The sequence below is a fragment of the Saimiri boliviensis genome, chromosome 9 (assembly GCF_048565385.1).
Source record: "Saimiri boliviensis isolate mSaiBol1 chromosome 9, mSaiBol1.pri, whole genome shotgun sequence".
NCBI lineage: Eukaryota > Metazoa > Chordata > Mammalia > Primates > Cebidae > Saimiri > Saimiri boliviensis.
The window spans coordinates 75,795,468-75,813,977 of NC_133457.1; the positions used below are offsets into that span (position 1 = coordinate 75,795,468).

General features: G+C 41.2%; 2 long non-coding RNA genes across 2 annotated transcripts in view; both read right to left on the reverse strand.

The window, feature by feature from the left end:
* The window catches only part of LOC141585668 (uncharacterized), a 38,657-nt gene that overhangs the window by 13,160 nt on the left and 6,987 nt on the right, over positions 1-18,510 (reverse strand). The window lies entirely within an intron of this gene.
* LOC141585669 (uncharacterized) lies at positions 1,366-10,526 on the reverse strand. The gene is made up of 2 exons (XR_012519282.1): positions 10,271-10,526; positions 1,366-1,630 (listed from the first exon to the last, which is right to left on the reverse strand). It is a non-coding gene; the product is annotated as an uncharacterized LOC141585669 (long non-coding RNA).

Consider the following 18,510-nt stretch of genomic DNA (forward strand, 5'->3'; position numbering starts at 1 on the left):
CCAGCCCTCCCTACCCACAGTAGAGCATACTTCTCAAGCCCCAGGAAGCCCCAGGTGAAGATGTACATATGTGCTTGAGGAGGAAGCCATTGATAGTGAACACTAAGGGGATATGAATGGGGCACTGACCGCATTTTCTACAGATTACTGAATGCCAAGCACATTGAACAAGGAAAAAGAAAAGAAAAGAGCTATCCAGGCTAAAAAACTGAATGAAGGCCAGTATACCAAGAATATAATGAACAAGAAGGAGAATAGCAAAATTAAGCCGGAAAAGTGGTAAGAATCGCAGAGGGCCCTGTCAGCCAAGTGTATTAATTGGGATTGGCTACACTATGCCAACCAGTAACAATTGGGAGGAGAAAAAAGAGCACAGATATCAGAGAACAGAAAAAATCTGGGAGTCATAGTGGACCCTAAGCTCAATAAAAGTTATAAAGCTAGCATGTGAGGATGACGCCCTTAGGGGTACCTGCACATGTATGACATGTAGGGGTCAAGAATCCACGCTTCTGTTTTAAATGGGCTTGGTTGAGCTCTAATTGTGTCTAGATTTAGTCTTCTCACTTTAAAGTGTTTGAGGAAAAAAAACGGTAGAGGAGATTTGGCAAAGAGCAATGAAGAAAGTTAAGTTTGTAGAACCAGCCCAGGAAAAGAAATACAAAATAGCTGTCTACAAGCCTATCAAAGTTGATTGTGAAAGGAACCCCAGCCAGAAGAGGTTGTTTCCTTCACAGCAGAGATGGTGACAAGAACCCTGAAGTCTGATTATCTCTGTCCTCAGAATCCAGTCCCCACAATGCCGTCCATGCCACCTTGGTCATAATCTCGGTGGTGTTTGTGGTTCCCCTGGTTGGTCCAGGGTACCTTACTGGACCAATGATTCCATTCGAACTTCCTTCAGCCTCCCCATGGAGTCATGGGAGGGTTTTAGGGGCTTGCCTGCCCCTAGATGAATAAGTTGCAGCCCCTCCCCTAGAAACCTCCAATAGCAGGAGAAAATATCACGTCTGAGTAGTTTGGATGTTTACCAATCTAAAGATGAGGAATTGATAAGACAGGGACACGAAACCCTTTCTGTTCATACAATTTCATGGGCACTGAACTGTAATCATGAGTCAGAATCCTACATTTTTCATTAAGAGTCTGTAGAGAAATCTCCAAAAAGATTTCCATCTTATGATTTTTCGGTCCCGTTTCCAAACATCTTCACTGTGGTCAGGAGGAAAGAATGCAGTTTAGATAATAAGAATAATATCAATAATAATAACCACTGTGAAATCCCATCGAGTACTACTAGGCAGCAGACACTGCTGTACATCTGTTCCCATATATCCACTGTTGCATAAATAAACCACTCCAAAATTTGGTGGCTTTTTAAAAACATCTTTTATTTTGTTTATGAATCTGGCATGTCAGCCTGAACCAGTGAGAAACATCATCTTTGCTTTATCTGGTGTCAACTGGGGAAGCTCAAATAGAGGCTAGGACGTCATTTCCAGGGTGGTTCAGTTCTGTGGCTGGTGAGTTGGTGCTGGCTGAGACCTCAAGCAGGGTGGGAGGCCAGGATTCTGTTTCTTTCTACGTGGGCCTCTCCAGGAGCTGCTCTGGCTTTCCCACAATATGGTGGCTGGTTTCAAAAGCAAACAGAACAAGAGGAACAGGTGAGAACTGTGTCACCTTTTATGACCTAGCCGTAGTGTCACACAGTGTCATTTCCACCATACATTTGAGTTCAGATTTAAGAGGGTGGAACACAGAGCTGATCTCTTGATGGGAAAAGTATCAAAATCACATTGAAGGCAACCATGGCCATTGAAAATATTGCTGTGGCCATTTTTAGAAAACACAGTCTTCCACAAAGGTGTTATTCCATTTAGTTTTCATGGCATCCCTGTAAGGCAGATGGTGTTAGCTTTCCCTTTACCAGTGAAGAGACAAAGAACTTTTGTGACTTCCCTCTGATCAAAGCACTATCATTTGCAGACCTAATCCCAATTCTCTGTGACCCTCAATCCCTCCTTATATTCTATTACATGCCATCTTCCACTAAACAGCTACAACTTCTGACTTGGAGCAATGGAACTCGAGCCCACTCTGTCACTCAGCTTTGTGATTTTGAGTCAATTCTCCACATGTCTTTGGTTCTCAATTGCCTTTTATATGAAATGGGAGCTAAGAACACCCCTGTTAATAATGGTCTAAGTCTGCTTCATGATTAGATGAGGTGACACAAGCAAAGTGATGTATAGCAAAACAGGTGATCTTAAATATTTGGAGATATCAAATCTCATGTAGCTAGTATTACTTAACATTCAGTAGAACTCTTAGAGTCACCACCAATCTGATGATTTCAGCTAGTGCCCATCTGTATCAGTTAGGCTGACATTGGCCTTCTAGTCAGAGACACCAAATCACAGTGGGTCAAAGAGATGAGCTGTCTGTCATCGCTCACATTAAAGTTTGGAGATATTCCAGGGCTGGTTTGAAGGCTCCCCATATCATCAATCCCAGGCTACGGCTCTCTTTTTGCTGCCATTGGTAGACTACAGCCTCCATTTTCAAGTCATCTCATGGTCACAGGATGCCTCTAGAGCCATCCACTATCTCCAAGTCCATGACTAGAAAAAGGAGAAAGGCACAACAGCAAAAAGACAACTCCCCATTGAATAATCCCTTTAGTGATCTTTCCCAGAAGTTCCGCCCAGTAACTCCTACTCATGTCACATTGGCCTACTTTCTCCTCAAGGGAGGTTAGAAAACATAGTTTTCTAGGCGGATGCATTATTATAGAAATTCTATTAGTAAATCGGGAACCATGATGGACATTGTAGGTGACACATCACCTACAATAGCCTGTCACTAATCTGTCCTCCTTAAGTGTTGTCCTGCTCTACCCTAATCTGCTCCACTGTTGCTTAAATGTAACTCCAAAAACTAGTGGCCTAAGACAACATTTATTTTTCTCACAAATCTGTATTTGGGGCAGGGTTTGGTGAGGATGGCTCACCCCTGCTGCATACAGTATCAGCTGGGGTAGTTCAGTGACCACTGAAGGACCAACTCACTGACATGCCTGTCAGCTGAGATCTCAGCTGAGCCGAAGGCTGAGCTCCTCGGCTTCTCTCTATGGGAGCTTCTCTATGGGGCCTAGTCTTCTTCTCAACATGGTGGCTGGATTCTAAAGACAAGGATCCTGAGAGAAAGCCAGGCAAAAGTTGTATAACCTTTTACTACACAGCCTTGGAAGCTACGTGGCACCACTTCCACCATGCTTAAGTCATTGAGGCCATTGCAAAGGCCCATCTGAAGGGATGAAAATGCTACCTCTTGATGGGGGAGCAAAATCCTGAAAGAGCATGTGAAATGGAAAATATTGTTGCAGTCATTTTTAGAAAATAACATTTTCTGTGACTTAAAAAAATCAAAATTGCAATACAGTTTTCTCCTACGGTAGGCCATATCATCTCAAGATTTCAATGAAGGAAACACCCCTCCAACATGACAATGTAATACCATCCCGAGATTCATTTAAATTTGAAGGTAAAAGTCCCACTGGAATCATGCTTGTCCTTAGATGGGCTCTAGTTTGAAATTAGCTGAGGTATGGCCCAGTTTACAATCAAAACTCATGAGACAAGTGATATGAGATTGAATTCTCACCAACTACAGCCAAGTGGTAGTCTCTCTGGGATAGTGAAGTATAGACTTGAGCTAGGATAGAAGAGTGAAAGGTTCATGTGAACAGACAAAAATGCCTAGTGCCCAAGAGCCATTTACTTTCTTCATCAACCCATTAAGGAAATTTTCCAAGAGCCCTCAGATTAGGGAATGTCGTACAACCTCTAAATTGAATTTGACTCAACTGGTTGGAAAGGCAAACATCAAAAATTCTCTAGCTAAGTTCAATAACTTTTAGCAAAAGCATGACCTTCAAATGCTTTTGGACCTTCTCTGGAATAAGCTATGAGATTTGTATCACAATGCAATACACATATGCTTTTAATATAGATATTAAACAATTTTATAAAATAATTCTTACCCTTACCATATATAACAAACCTGATATTTTCTATTTTTCTCTATTTTGTTCTAGTCTGTTCAACTTCACTAGTTAAAACACCAAAACTGGCCTTAATCCAATGAACCAATTTCACAGCCTACTAATGAATTATGGAAATCACTTGAAAAATACTGAGCTAACCCAGGCATGGTGGCTCACACCTATAGTCCCAGCTGCTCAAGAGGCTAAGGTGGTGAAACTGGCCCAATAGTCCCACAGAATTGCTGTTCATTGGTTTGTTTTTTGTTTTTGTTGTTTGTTTGTTTTGTTTTTGGGGGGTTTTTTGTGGATAAACATAAAAATTGACTTTGTTGGTCTTAAAGCTTGAAACGCATTTGTCTTATGTGAATCCCTTCCTCAGAAAAACAACTGCCAGACCTCCCAGATAGGATCAAGGAACTGAAACTCACCAGATCACTGCATCTAGACAATGAGACACCAGACCCTTCACCCGTCATAATTGCCTAACTGACCACCTGCTTCCTGTGGACCGACTCCTCTTCCTTACCCCTCCAGAATTCCTGTTTTCCCACACTTAGTTACATTCCTTCCCCATGATGTAAACCCCCAGTTGTAGTTGGTCAGTGAGATAGATTTGAGACTGAGCTCCCATCTCCTTGACTGGAGCACCCTATTAAAGCCTTCTTCCTTGGTAATACTCATTGTCTCAGTGATTGGTTTTCTGTGCAGGGAGCACGGGCACCTAGACCAAACCCCTGGTGTTTTGGTAACAGCGGGAGGATCACCTGAGTGCCCAGGAGTGAAAGACAAGCCTGGGCAACAGAGAAAAATGAAAGAAGGAAAAAAGGAAGGAAGAAAGGAAGAAAGGAGAAAAGGAAGGAAGGAAGAAAGGAAGGAAGGAGAAAAGGAAGGAAGGAAGGAAGGAAGGAAGGAAGGAAGGAAGGAAGGAAGGAAGGAAAAACCGAGCTGTTTTGTTTCTTGTTATATTAAACTAAAACTCACTCCCCACTTGGATTTCACCAATTCTTAGTGAATGGTGTACCCATACAATGAAGACAAGTCACACAATGATTAAAACAGTAGGATTTTAACAAGTTTGCTCTACCCAAATGCAAAACAAAAAAATATTTTTTAATCTGGTCATAAAACATAGGGAACTTCCAGTTATACCTCAAAGGTTAAACAGAGTTATTTATTAGTGCTCTTTCCTTAAACCCTTCTAAAATGATTTAAAGTGGGTTGGGGTGGGGCAGGAGGGATTAAAAAAAGACAAGGAGAAAGGGAAAGTAGATTGTGGGAGGTAGTGGAGAGCAGATGAAGGGGTTGCAGCAAACAGCAGACTTACTGACTCATGCACACCTGAGAACGGTAACTCTAACCTGGTCATGGAAGTGCCCAGAAGCAAAACGTCAGGACTCATGAAGTCTAAAATTCTGGAGGCACCTACTCCAGAGAATGGGAGCCTAGCTGGGCCTGAACTGAAAGTAGGGAGATTGGATGCAAACCTACGGAGGAAGATAAACTTTCAGCGAGCCGCATCTCCCTCACTCTGTTAGAATACTGAGATTGACTCTTCTGGAGATTAAAATAGAAAGTCTCTGGCCTGGGGGATACCAGGCACATGGGAGGGCAGGTGTCCATACTACAAATAGTTTTCTGTGGAATTTCTATACTGAATATTGGAACCTTCAACCCTATTTACCACCAGACTCGCTGGCCACTAAATATACCAACCAAAAGGGAATAAGATTATTCTCTGGGAAATCTGACCAACACAAGAGAAAGGACCTAAATCCTGACATCAGGAGTTTTCCTATGATGACTTGAAAAGATTACCACACAGTGGAACCCATAAGTGATAAGCTTCAACTACATGCACAAAATTTCCAATCCACTTTTCAAAAGTGCTCCACTTTTAAATTCGAGCAGACAGCCAAGGAGGCCCAGACATATAAGAAAGACTCTAACATGAAATGCATCCCCCATCACCAAGAAAAAAACAGCAGAAAGTAAATTAGAGGAAACAGACCCCATGTAGAAAGACAAAAAAATATGCCAGAAAAGTATCATTAATATTTTCAGAGAAATCAAAATAAGCTATTATATCAGTAAATCAAAAACAAAATTCTGTAGAAAGGAAACAATCAGAGAACAAAAAATGACCTCTTAAGAATTTTAAAATATGCTAGACATGGTGGCGCATGCCTGTAGTCTCAGCTACTGAGGAGACTGAGGCAGGAGGACCACTTGAGGTCAGGAGTTCAAGGCTGTGGTGCACTATATGATCACACCTGTGCATAGCCACTGCACTCCAGCCTGGGCAGCATAGCAAGCCTCTGTCTCTTAAAAAAATAATAATTAAAAATATAATAATAGAAAAAAAACTCAGTAGAAGTTTGGGAAGTATTACAAAAGCTCTTTAAAAAAAAAATAAGAGAGTTAGAATTTAAATTTTAAAACACCTTTCAAATTAGAAGATCAGTCCAGGAGGCTCATTAATTACCAGTGAAAGTTCAAGAATGAAAACATAGAGAGGAGAATATTATTTTTAAAGTAAATAAATAACTCAATAAGGTTTAACAGAACGGAATGACATGAGTCTCCAGGTTGCAATCCCCTATCAAATATCCTTCAAAATCGGTGAAAATAGATTTATACCAAGGCTTATTACTTGATAATTTTAGACTACTGGAAACAAAGATGAGACTCTAAATATTTCCATAAAGAAAGTAAAATCTTATATACAAAAGATTAAGAATCAAAATGTTTTTGGACTTCTCACCTATACCAAAGCTAGAAAAAAAAGTGTTTCCAACCTGAAATTCTGAATTCAGCAAGCTGTCAACAAGTGCAAGGATAAAATAAAGACATTTTCAAACTTTTGAGGCCAGACTTTTGTGTCTTTTTTAGGCACCCTTTTGCAGAAAGCAACTTGAGAGGTGCTTCCCCAAGTGGATTTTACCAGTTCCTGGTGAATGGTGCACCCAGCAAGGAAGACAAGGCACCGAATAATTAAACTAGTGGAATTTGAAAATACAGGTTTCTCTACCCAAATGGAAAAAAAAATCTTTATTTTTTTTCTGGTCATAAAATATAGAGAACTTCAAGTGAAACCTGGAATACCAAATACAAGTATTGATTACCGTTTCTTCCTCAAACCCTTGTAAAATGATTTCAAGAAGGGGAAATTGAAAAGACAAGAATGGCAAGGGAAGGAGCAGTAAATCAAGAAGGAAAGATGTGGGATCCAGAAAACATTCTTTTGGGATGAGATCTATCCCAAAAGCAGAAAGAACCAAATTACAGTTCAGGGAGCTTCCAGGGTGGCCAGGGGAAGCAGGTCGGCAGAGAGGCCTGCAATCTTGGGACAGGAGGATGGGGACATCCAGGAGGGGTGTCATAAAGATGATAAAACGGTTCCCAAAATACTTGAATCTCCTGAGGCAGGAGACTGGCAGGACTTATTTTCAAGTCACAACCTCACTGATGGAAGCAGGATCTAGGCAGAAGAAAATGCAGGGAAGAAGCCATCCAAAACCAGCAGACAGCAACAAAAGCAACCTCCAGTTGGCCTCAGTGTTCATTACCATGAAGACACTTCCACTAGCACCACGACATCTTGTAAATGCCACTGCAACAGGTCATGGCAACAGCCTGGAAGTTAACTTAAATGGTTCCTGAAACTTACTGCCTCTTTCCAGAAACTTCTGAATAACCCAGTTCTTAATTAGCATGTGATTCAAAGTGAGTATAAATACAGCTGCCAGTGTTCACTGCTGATGTTGGGCACACTGCCTTTAAGACAGCCAGCAGTTGTTAAAAATTGCTTTCTCTGACCACTGACCTTGAATCCTTTCCTGAGTGAAGCCAAGAACCCTTCCATGCTAAGTCCCAATTTGGAAGCTTCCCTGTCCTGCATCATCTTGAGAAGAAACAGGCTCCCAGAAGAAAGCTTGAAAATAAATGGGTGATTTTCTTTTAATAACAATCAAATGTTTTTTTAAAAAAAATAGACTATTTTAACTTCAGGGGAGAAGCTGTACATGAATGGAAATGTAAGTCTATACAGCACATGGTATGGCTTGGCTGCAAGTGATATTGACCTACAGTCATAATAATGTGCATGTCTCACAGTGACTAATGATATGACCACAGTGGAATGATGAGGGATGGAATGGAAGTATGGAAGGGGTCTGAATCCTCATCTTTCCCAGCAGGAAGTCAATATATAATATCTAAAACTGAACAATAACAAATAACAGTAAAACCACTCAGTTTGGGATGGCGTAATAAATATCCATCCTGGCTCTGCTCTTCATTAGCTGTTACCAAATCTCTATGAACCCCAGTCTCCTAATCCCTAAAATGGTGCTCTATGAGTTCAGAGTTGTTACCTTCTAATACCGGTAGGAGTGAGTGACAAGGTGGAATACCTCTCTTATTACCAACCTTATGGGACTGCACAATTTTTTAAACAATATAGCTGTATGACTTTGTATTTGTGTAAAATATATATTTCAAAAAACCCTTTACATGTATAAAATGTAAATTTAAAAACTAATAAAAGGAATTCAGGCATATGTAAAAGAGAATGAAGAAGCTTTTCTGAAACTCATACCCCCAGAGATATCCGCTAACTGCTTAATATATGTTCCTTCATCTTTTTTTCTGAATGCAATTCAACTAAAACAGTACCACATTAAACCATATTGTAAAAATCCATTCTTCTCAAAGAACAATATTCCTTGGATGTCTCTCTTTGTTGATACATGTGGGCAATCTCAAAAACACTATTGTGAGGACAATATTAATGACTGCCAGGCAGAGCCATTTTGGGGATTAAATGCTTATGAGACAGTGAATGTGGAATCACTATGTAAATTATAAAGCAAGATAAGTAGTGTTGGTTATAGCTATAATTATAGTTAAAAATATAGAAAATTTGATCTGCAGCCAAAGTGCTTGATTAAGTGTTATACTCCATGATCAACAGATATTCTCATTCCTCATACCCAGGGATCACAGAAATCACAGGAGAAGCTGCTGGGTTTTCAGAGCACACCTGAATTAGAGCAGGCCGTGCATTATTTAAAACCAGGAGAAACAGCCTAACAGATGTTCTAGATAACGGCTGTTCGTCATCGATATTATCTCCTTTGTCTGGGAACATGTACTCATGTTTATAGAAGCCCCTCTTTGGTTCCACATACTGCATAATGATGGAAATGATTCTTTAAAAAGCAACTCCTGGACCCTACTTTTTCAAATGAGAATCTAGTGTGATCCAAACAGAACTTTGGGCTCACAGGCCAACTGCTCAGGCTGATGTGGTACAAGAAGCAGTGTGCAACCCAGCTGTGCTCCTCATTAGCTGTTTCTAAATCTCCACAAACCCGTCTCTTATTCCCTAAAGTGGCACTAACAAGACTTTCCTTTCAAATTCGTTACACAGATAAGAGATAAGATGCATGACGTGCCCAGCATATTGGAGGCATTTACTAAATCAAATCTATTCCTACTTTGTATGTATTTATGTGGAAGTAATGCTAGGAGACAACTTCATTTGCTGAAGCTAAAGCAAGAAAAAGAATTAACTCCTAGACCCATCAAACTGAATTTGAATTCATCCAATATTAATTTTATGTGTGTACACCTACCAATGACCAAGATCTATGGCAAGTAGGCCATTTACTCTGGTGTCCAATCCATGTCTGAGTCCAGGCTCAGCAAACTTAGAAACAAGAGGCCTTGGGCAAATTACCTACTACCCTGAAGTTCAGTTTCCTCATCTGTAAAACAGGGATAATAATATACACCTTAGTGTATTGTTATAAAGACATAATGAGGGCATACTTGTAAAGTATCTATCACAGTTCCTGCTTCATTTTAAACGATCCATCAAACATAGCTATTGTTATTATAGAACTCAGATCCTCTTAATATCTCTTACTAGCAGGAAGACACTACCTCAGCCATTTTCCAAGAGGAAACATACTTGCAGACTAGTAGGTATTAGAGAGTTGACATGCTTTTATAATGAGAGAATAACAGAGGTTTTATGTCAGTATCAGTGTGTTGATGCATTATACTCTGCAGGTACAAAAGACTGTAAGTAACTTTCTTTTAAGGCTTTAATAGGTTTGAAATGAAAAGAGTTCTAACAGCAAATTGCTTTTGTGTTCACTAAATTAATCAAAACAAAAGCAGCAAGAAGGAATAAAGGAAAAAGAAGTTTGTAAACCTTACCTTACAAACTTTACTCTGTTCTAATTCACTGAATGACCTTGGACAGCTCCCAGTCTTTGATTCTTTGCTTGCAAAATGAAGGTGTCCCTCCGTCCCTGAGAGAATTCAGTATTTTCCTGGTGGTCTTAATCAGTGCAATGAGATAAGGAAAAGAACTTAAAGGTGTAAGAATGTTAAACAATGGGTCAACATTGCGGTTATTTTGCAGACAATATAATTATCTACGTAAAAAAATTCTAGAAGATGTGCAGACTATTAGAATTAATAAAAGAGTTCAAGAAGATTTTCATATGTAAGATAAACAAACACATTAAAAAGTGCTAATGTTCTTTCATAGCAATAATGACCAATTCTTGGAATCAGAAAAGAAAAAAAATTCTTTATCATAGCAAAACACTACAAGATGACCAGGAATAAATTTAACAAAAAATGCACACAACCTTTGTGAGGACAATTATAAAATGTTATTAGAAGACATGAAATGAGATTGAGAAAATGTTGAGGTGAAACATTTAAGATGCCTGTTTGAGAAGACTCAATATTATAATGATAGTGATTCTTCCCAAAACTAATTTATAAATTTGACAGGGTTTTAATCAACACTCAAACCAAACTGTTTGTGAAATTTCCTACACTACACTGACTCTGCAACTTATACAGAACCATAGTTTATAACCAAGAGTGATTCTTGCCCTTAGTGGACATTTGGCAATGTCTGGAGTCTAGGTGTAGAGACCAGAGATGCTGTTCGTCATCCTACAGCAAGCAGGACAGATCCTGCCACAAAAAATCTAGACCCAAGAACCAATGATACCAATGTTGGGAGACCCTAATATAAATAAGCAAAGTCTCTGGAATAGGTAAAGACTAATTTGAAAAAGAACACAGAGGGAGACTTGCCTGCAGTTATCAGAACTTAATATAAAATGTTAGTAAATATTAATAAAACTATGTGGAAGCAGTATAGGAATGGACATGCTTGTAAATGCAGCAGAATAGAACCTTAAACCCACACGTAGATGGGATATGAAAGAGGGCAGCTGGACAGCCACTAGCTGTGTGGCCTTGGGCAAGTCACTTAAGCTCTCTGTGCATCCTTCATTCCCTAACTGCAAAATGAAGATAAAAGTATTACCTCCCTCACAACTGGTGGGAAGATTTAATTTGATTAGTTAACCCAGGTAATGTGTGAGAAGACAACCAGAACTCTGAGGAGGCTGGTTATTGATACTGTCTTCCTGGCCTGGCACAGTGGCTCACACTTGTAATCCCAGCACTTTGGGAGGCCAAGGCAGGAGGATTACTTGAGCTCAGGAGTTCAAGACCACCCTGGGCAACATAGTGAGACCTCGTCCCTACAAAATAAAAGTTAGCTGTGTATGGTGATACACGCTTACAGTCCCAGCTATTCTGGAGGCTGAGGTGGGGGAATTGCTTGAGCCCAGGAGTTCAAGTAAGTCATGATCGCACTACTGCACTCCAGACTGGGTGACAGAGCAAGATCCTGTCTCAAAGCAAAAAATAAAAAAATAAAAATAAAAACTCATTTCTGTGAGAAAAAAAAAATCCAGTTTAAGACATCTGGGTAGCTCAGCATTACCAATTAAGATGCCAGTATCGGTGGCACTGTGACTCATAAGAGAGGGCCACGGTGCTTGGCTATTTGCACGTGAATATCCTGGTCTGAAGTCATTACAAATCCAGTATGTTTGCAACTCAGTAAGATGTCCTTACTTAGTTTTTCTATTACTGTTATCATGGTGGATCAAAACAGACAGATGCATTCACTGGTTCCCCTCTAACGATAATAAAAAGAAACAGTTTATAAAATCAGATTATATGAAAAATTGTCTAATGATAATAATTTATAAGCTCATTGTGGAATAATGATGTATTCAAGAGTTGTCGTTATATGATGAAAGAAAGGTAATATGAAAGATTTTCTCTGTGAAGAATGACTACAGATGAATTGTGCCGAGATACAATTCTCTGATAAGGGACAATAAGAACCTCTAGAACACTTAATAATAGACTACTCAGGGTGAATTGAGGATTGCAATAAAAGCCCATAAATTAAAAAGTTTCCATATGATTTCTGATAAAAGACATGCCAAGGTGAAATAAAGAATCATGGGAATCAACTGATATCCTGCCTGTAGCCAGCAGGTCGTGAATGAAAAATTTCTGGGAAACTATGTAAAATATAATTTCTTGAGCTAGGAATTTTTAAAACCTGGGTTTCAACTATATCTGCTAGAATTCTTTGCTAGGCAAAATAAAATTTTAGAAAAGAACAAGTGAGGTTTCAATGCAATTCAAACTGCATCCCTTCTCATGTCAAGACCTGGGGAAAATCTGGTAGATGGTGTCTACAATATAAGCACATCTAGTTAATCTGTTGCTCACATTTATTTTAACAGATAAGAACCAGGGCATAAATGAGAAAACTAGGCGACAGGAAAGCTAACTAAAGTGCCCCAGGTCACATATATGCAAAGTGGCGAAACCACAATCTTTTTTTTTTTTTTTGAGACGGAGTTTCGCTCTTGTTACCCAGGCTGGAGTGCAATGGCGCGATCTCGGCTCACTGCAATTTCCGCCTCCTGGGTTCAGGCAATTCTCCTGCCTCAGCCTCCTGAGTAGCTGGGATTACAGGCATGTGCCACCATGCCCAGCTAATTTTTTGTATTTTTAGTAGAGACTGGGTTTCACTATGTTGACCGGGATGGTCTCGATCTCTTGACCTCGTGATCCACCCGCCTTGGCCTCCCAAAGTGCTGGGATTACAGGCTTGAGCCACCGGGCCCAGCAAAGCCACAATCTTAACCCCAGCAGGTTGACTGCAGGTTGAGAGCTTGTGATCACCACTCTACGGTTGCCTGAAAGCAACACATGTGTCCCAAGCCACACTTAGGCAGCAGCCAACAGGATGAGGTGAAGCCAGACATTCTTCAGTATAAAGTTCTTCAAGACACATCAAGTTAAAAGAAAAAAAGAGTCTGTGAGGGGAATGAAGAAAGGAAGTTGCAAAGTCATACATATGACCACAAGAATTAGACAAATCCTCAAAACAAGACCATGCCTTTTCTACACGCATGTTTGTGCATGTAAACATGTAGAAAAATATATACACACCAAATATCTAGAATACACAGCAGAATGTAGCAGCAGATGCCTTTGTGAAGGGCAGTGGGATTGCAAGTGAAGAGGGAGAGGGATTCAAACGGGATTTTCACTTTTTCCTCTGTGTATTTCTTTATTGTCTGATGTTTTCTATGGTGATAATATATTCTTGAATTACTTGAAAACTAAATAAATAGCCTACGTGTGCATAAATATATAACACCCTCCCACACACACACAAATATGTCTAGACAAAATGACTACCTTAAAGTCATAAAATCTTTCAAAATATTACCAATTTGGATAAAAGAGACAACTGCCAGTCTATTACTTGCTAGAACTTACAAGTCATTCAATCAGGTTATTAGTGATGAGATATATCCACCAAAGTTCAATTTTAGGAGACATAAGCCAAATAGAGGTCCTACAAAAGGAAGGTGTGGGAGTCCAGGAAAGCATGGACTAGAACAGACCCAAGCTTCCGTCAAGACGAGCCTACCTCTATGTCCTTCTCTGCATTGTAAGGATCAATAATCACACCCCTGCCCAGGAGGGGTGTGATTAGTTCTTAAAGCCATGGTATGGCAGCATCAGGGTGATTCCTGGAGCAGTCTGGATTGTGCTTGTACATTTGACCAAGCTCTCTGTTCTCCCAGAGATCCTGTACACTATTTGATATAGTTTAAGGAAACCACTCAGGTATGGTAGTTCATGCCTGTAATCCTAACACTTTTATTTTTGAGATGGAGTTTCACTCTCATTCCCCAAGAATGATGGAGTGCAATGGCGCAATCTCATCTCACTGCAACCTCCACCTCCTGGGTTCAAGCGATTCTCCTGCCTCAGCCTCCTCAGTAGCTGGCGTACGGTGCTCCCCACCATGCCCGGCTAATTTTTTGTCTTTTTTGTAGAGATAGGGTTTCACTATGTTAGCCAGGCTGGTCTTCAACTCCTGACGTCAGGTGATTCACCTGCCTCGGCCTCCCAAAGTGCTGGGATTACAAAGCGCCCGGCCCAATCCTAGCACCTTGAGAGGCCAAGGCAGGCAGATCACTTGAGCCCAAAAGTTTGAGATCAGGCTGAGCAACCTGGCTAAACCTCGTCTCCACTAAAAATACAAAAAATTAACCAGGTGTGGTGATGTGCACCTGTAGTCTCAGCTACTAGGGAGGCTGAGCTGGAAGCATCACCTGAGCTCAGTAAGTCGAGGCTGAAGTATGCCGAGATCATGCCACTGCATTCCAGCCTGAGCAATGGGAATGAAATCCTGTCTCAAAAAAAAAGAAAGAAAGAAATCCATAAATCCCACTTTCTTAACCTCAGCACCATTGACAGTTTGGGCTGGTAACTGGTTACTGTTGGTGCTGTCCTGTGTGCTGCAGGATGCCGAGCAGTGTCCCCATCCTCTACCCACTCAATGCCAAAAGCACCTTTCCCAGTTATGATGACCCAAGTATCCAGGCATTCCCAAATGTCTCCTGGGAGATAAAGTCACCCCTGGTTGAGAACCGCTGCCCTAAGTCATTATACTAGCTAAAGCCGATAGAAGCCCATCATCACGGGACCTTCTGAATACAAGACCCCTATTTTATATACTCCCACAAATAAAGATAAAACTGCTTTCAAGTAGAAATATATGGAAAATAAAAATAATATTTAAAAAATACAGTAGGGCAACTATAGTTAACAGTAATATAATATATATTTCAAAATAGCTAGAAGTGAGGTTTCTGATTGTTCTCACCACAAAGAAATTATAAATGCTTGAAGTGATAGATATGCTAATTACCCTGATTTGCTCACTATACAATGTATGCATGCATCAAAACATTACTTTGTACCCGTAAATATGTACAGTTATTATGTGTTAATTTTAAAAATAAAACAAAATACAAAAAAGTATTGGTGTAATGAGATATATCCACCAAAGCTCAATTTTAGGAGACATAAGTCATCACATCTTATTTTTAGCAGACAGTATTTAATCGATGAACTGAGTGCTTACAAAATCTTTGGAAGAGCTGGGGGAGCAGACTCTAGGCTAGACTTCCAGTGACTCTCAGCAATTCCATGGGCCTGTTCCTCAAGGACAACCACCAACCATGAGACCATCCGGGAGACAGAGAATCGAGAGGCTCCGGGAACACACCACATTCACTGTGATCCAAAGATCAGTATAAGGAAACCATCATCATCCCAACTATTGGTCTAAACCACAGCACACCGGATAGATACACAAGAGGAAAATACTGAGTCCCCTCCCCACCTCCCCTCCCCTCCCCTCCCCTCCCCTACCCTACCTTACCCTACCCTACCCTCCCCTCTCCTCCCCTCCCCTCTTGACACTACAAAACCTGACTGCTGGAAAGGAACCACAAAACAACCGCACATCTCCATGTCTGCCTGACAGAAATGCACGGGAATGCAGAAAGCACAAAGTGGAAAAATCCGAAGGCCGTCTCCACTCCACCTGCGCTACAGAGACACTTCCCAACGACCTCCAGAAGTCCATGGCACGGAAGTCTGGAAAACGTGGTTTTCTGCTGAAAAGCCTCTTGAGGAGCGCTGGGCAGGCCTGTCCACCCGTGCCCCCTCAGCATGTAGCAGGGGGACTTGTGCTCACCAGGAGGCCAGGGCAAGCCTTTCTGGGAAAAGGTGCTTAGATGAGATCTGATGGCTGAGGAGGAGTTATCTAGGCAGATCCTAGAAGTCTTCTAGAAAAATCCATAATGGTGAGATGCTAAAGAGCGATGGCTCAGTGTAAACTGATGAGGAGCACAGTGTGTATGGCAGGTGCAGGGGGGGTAGGCAGGGTTTAGACAGTGCATGGAGAAGGGAACCTGGTATAATCTTCATAGCAGTCCCTGCAGGTGTGCTGCCCAAGCCCCTCAGTGCTGCCCTTGCACACCAAAGGCTGCTTCCTGTGTGCTCTGGGATGTGCTGACCACCGGAGCTCACAGGGTGAGCCAGGAGTCCTGGTGATCCCACGCTACTGGACGCAGCCCTCAGCCAGGCACAGACAGGGATTGGGAGCACGAGGCCCTCAGCTTCCTTGCCTCTTCCTTACGAGCTCGCCACCATCTCCCCGAGTTTCCAAGAGAAACTGCACTCCAGCTGCCAATGTAGCTGGCTGCCCTTCCCTGTTGCACTGCCCCATTCCCGAGGATGTTTATCCAGATCATCACTCAAATTGTTTGCCTCAGGGTCTGCTTCTGGGGAAATCCAAACTGAAATACCCTGAAACAGTTGTTCTCTTAGCCCTACCTACTCGAGGGTTATGAGTCAACATGACGCAGGTGTAGGGAGGTGTCTGAGGGAATTCAGCCATGACTGGCTTTTGCAGCCAAGACTTCGATGCTGTCCATAGGACTCCAGGAATAGTACCCAACGCAACGCAGCTGGCTGCAGAGGTGCCTGACTTTGCAGGTCTGGCTCTAGTGAGAACTGTAGGAGACAATGCTGCATTTTTTTCAGATCTACACTTGGACAAGACATCTGCTAACTTAGCAGGCGGGCTCAGACCTTGGGGAAGTCATGGGACTTTTGGAAGCATCCTCAGCCCACCTTCCAACTACTGCATGCATCCAATTAACCTGCTCTGACTTGGACATTTCCAGGTATTCTACACAAATATTCAACATTCCTCTTTAAGTGTGTAAATAGTTCACCTACTCACAAGTGGCATCGGTAAATTCTGGTGGCTCAGTTTAGGTAACTGACAGAGTAGCTCTGAGGAAGTGCATGGCTGTTTTCATAGGGCTGCTTACAATGTAAATCCCATTCCCTCTGCAATAGGGGAAAGAACACTGGCCTGAGTCTGTAAAACAATAGCTAGTTGGTCTACGTAACTTCAATATGCAGTGCTACCAAGGAAAACCCCAAACTTTCTACTCCAAAACAGCCTCCTGATAAAAACTGCACCAATATAATAATCGGAAAGCAAGAGTTAATTCATATATGTGAGATTCTAGAAAAAGCAAAACAATAGTCCTGGAAAGCAGGTCAGTGTCCAGGTGCTGGAGCTGCAAGGAAGGATTGAATACACAGCAGCCTGGAGAGCTATTGGGATAATGGAAATATCCTATGTCTTTATTGTGAGGATGGTTACAATAAATGACTGTGTACATTTGCCAAATTAATCAGTTATGCACCAAAAGTCTACAGATTCTATTGTATGTAAATTGTACTTCAATAAAGCTAATCGAAATACTTTAAAAATTTATGAGAAACCATTCAGTAATTGTCCCAATGATGTTTTTATCTGTTGACGTATAGTAGTATATGTTATGTATTTAATAGATTATCTGTAGTTAATAATAATAGTATAAATTTAGGATAAGCCATTTTTGTTAAATGTGTTCTTTATTCTCTGGAAATTTTAAAAACTACCTGATTGAAATTCTCCATCCTTGAAGAGAATGAAAGGAGACAAGAAAGATCACTGGTTTTGGAATCAAACAGATATGGGTTCAAATATTGCCTCTGTTGTTTTTCTAGCTGCGTGACTTTGGGAATTTTACTTAATCTTTGGTCAACCTCAATGGCCACACCATTGAGGAAATCTGAAAGTGTCTCATTTATTCTATGCAACCATCTCTCCAGCTATAAATTTCTACAGAAGAAGCAGCAACAGATTTGGGTGAGAAAGGGGGGTGCATCTAGCCATATCCATCACAGTGTGTTTCCTTAAACACACATTGGCCTTTGGGAATAACCCCACCAAAACCAAATTCTGTTTCTTTAGGAAAAAAAAAAAGCAAAACACCTATCCTTCTACCACTCACACCACACACACAGAACCCCACTGACCCATGAGCACTAGAAAGCCTGATTCCTCTGTGCCCACACAGGGAACCTCTCTGAGGGAGGCTTTCTCCCAAGTCACCCGAGTTAGAGTGAGATCCACCTCCCGTGTTAGCAGCCAGCAGCGTGGTGCAGTTCCTGGCCCAGAGACCACCATTTAGGACAATCTTTCCCTTTGTTCTATTTGATTTCTCTCCTCAACAAGATGCAACAAAGCCCATCTATGCTCAGCTCAGAAGCAACAACCAACATGGTCACCCTTGTCAACCTAAGTCCCTTGGAAATATAATGGGCACCTGTGCCACGTCCATTTG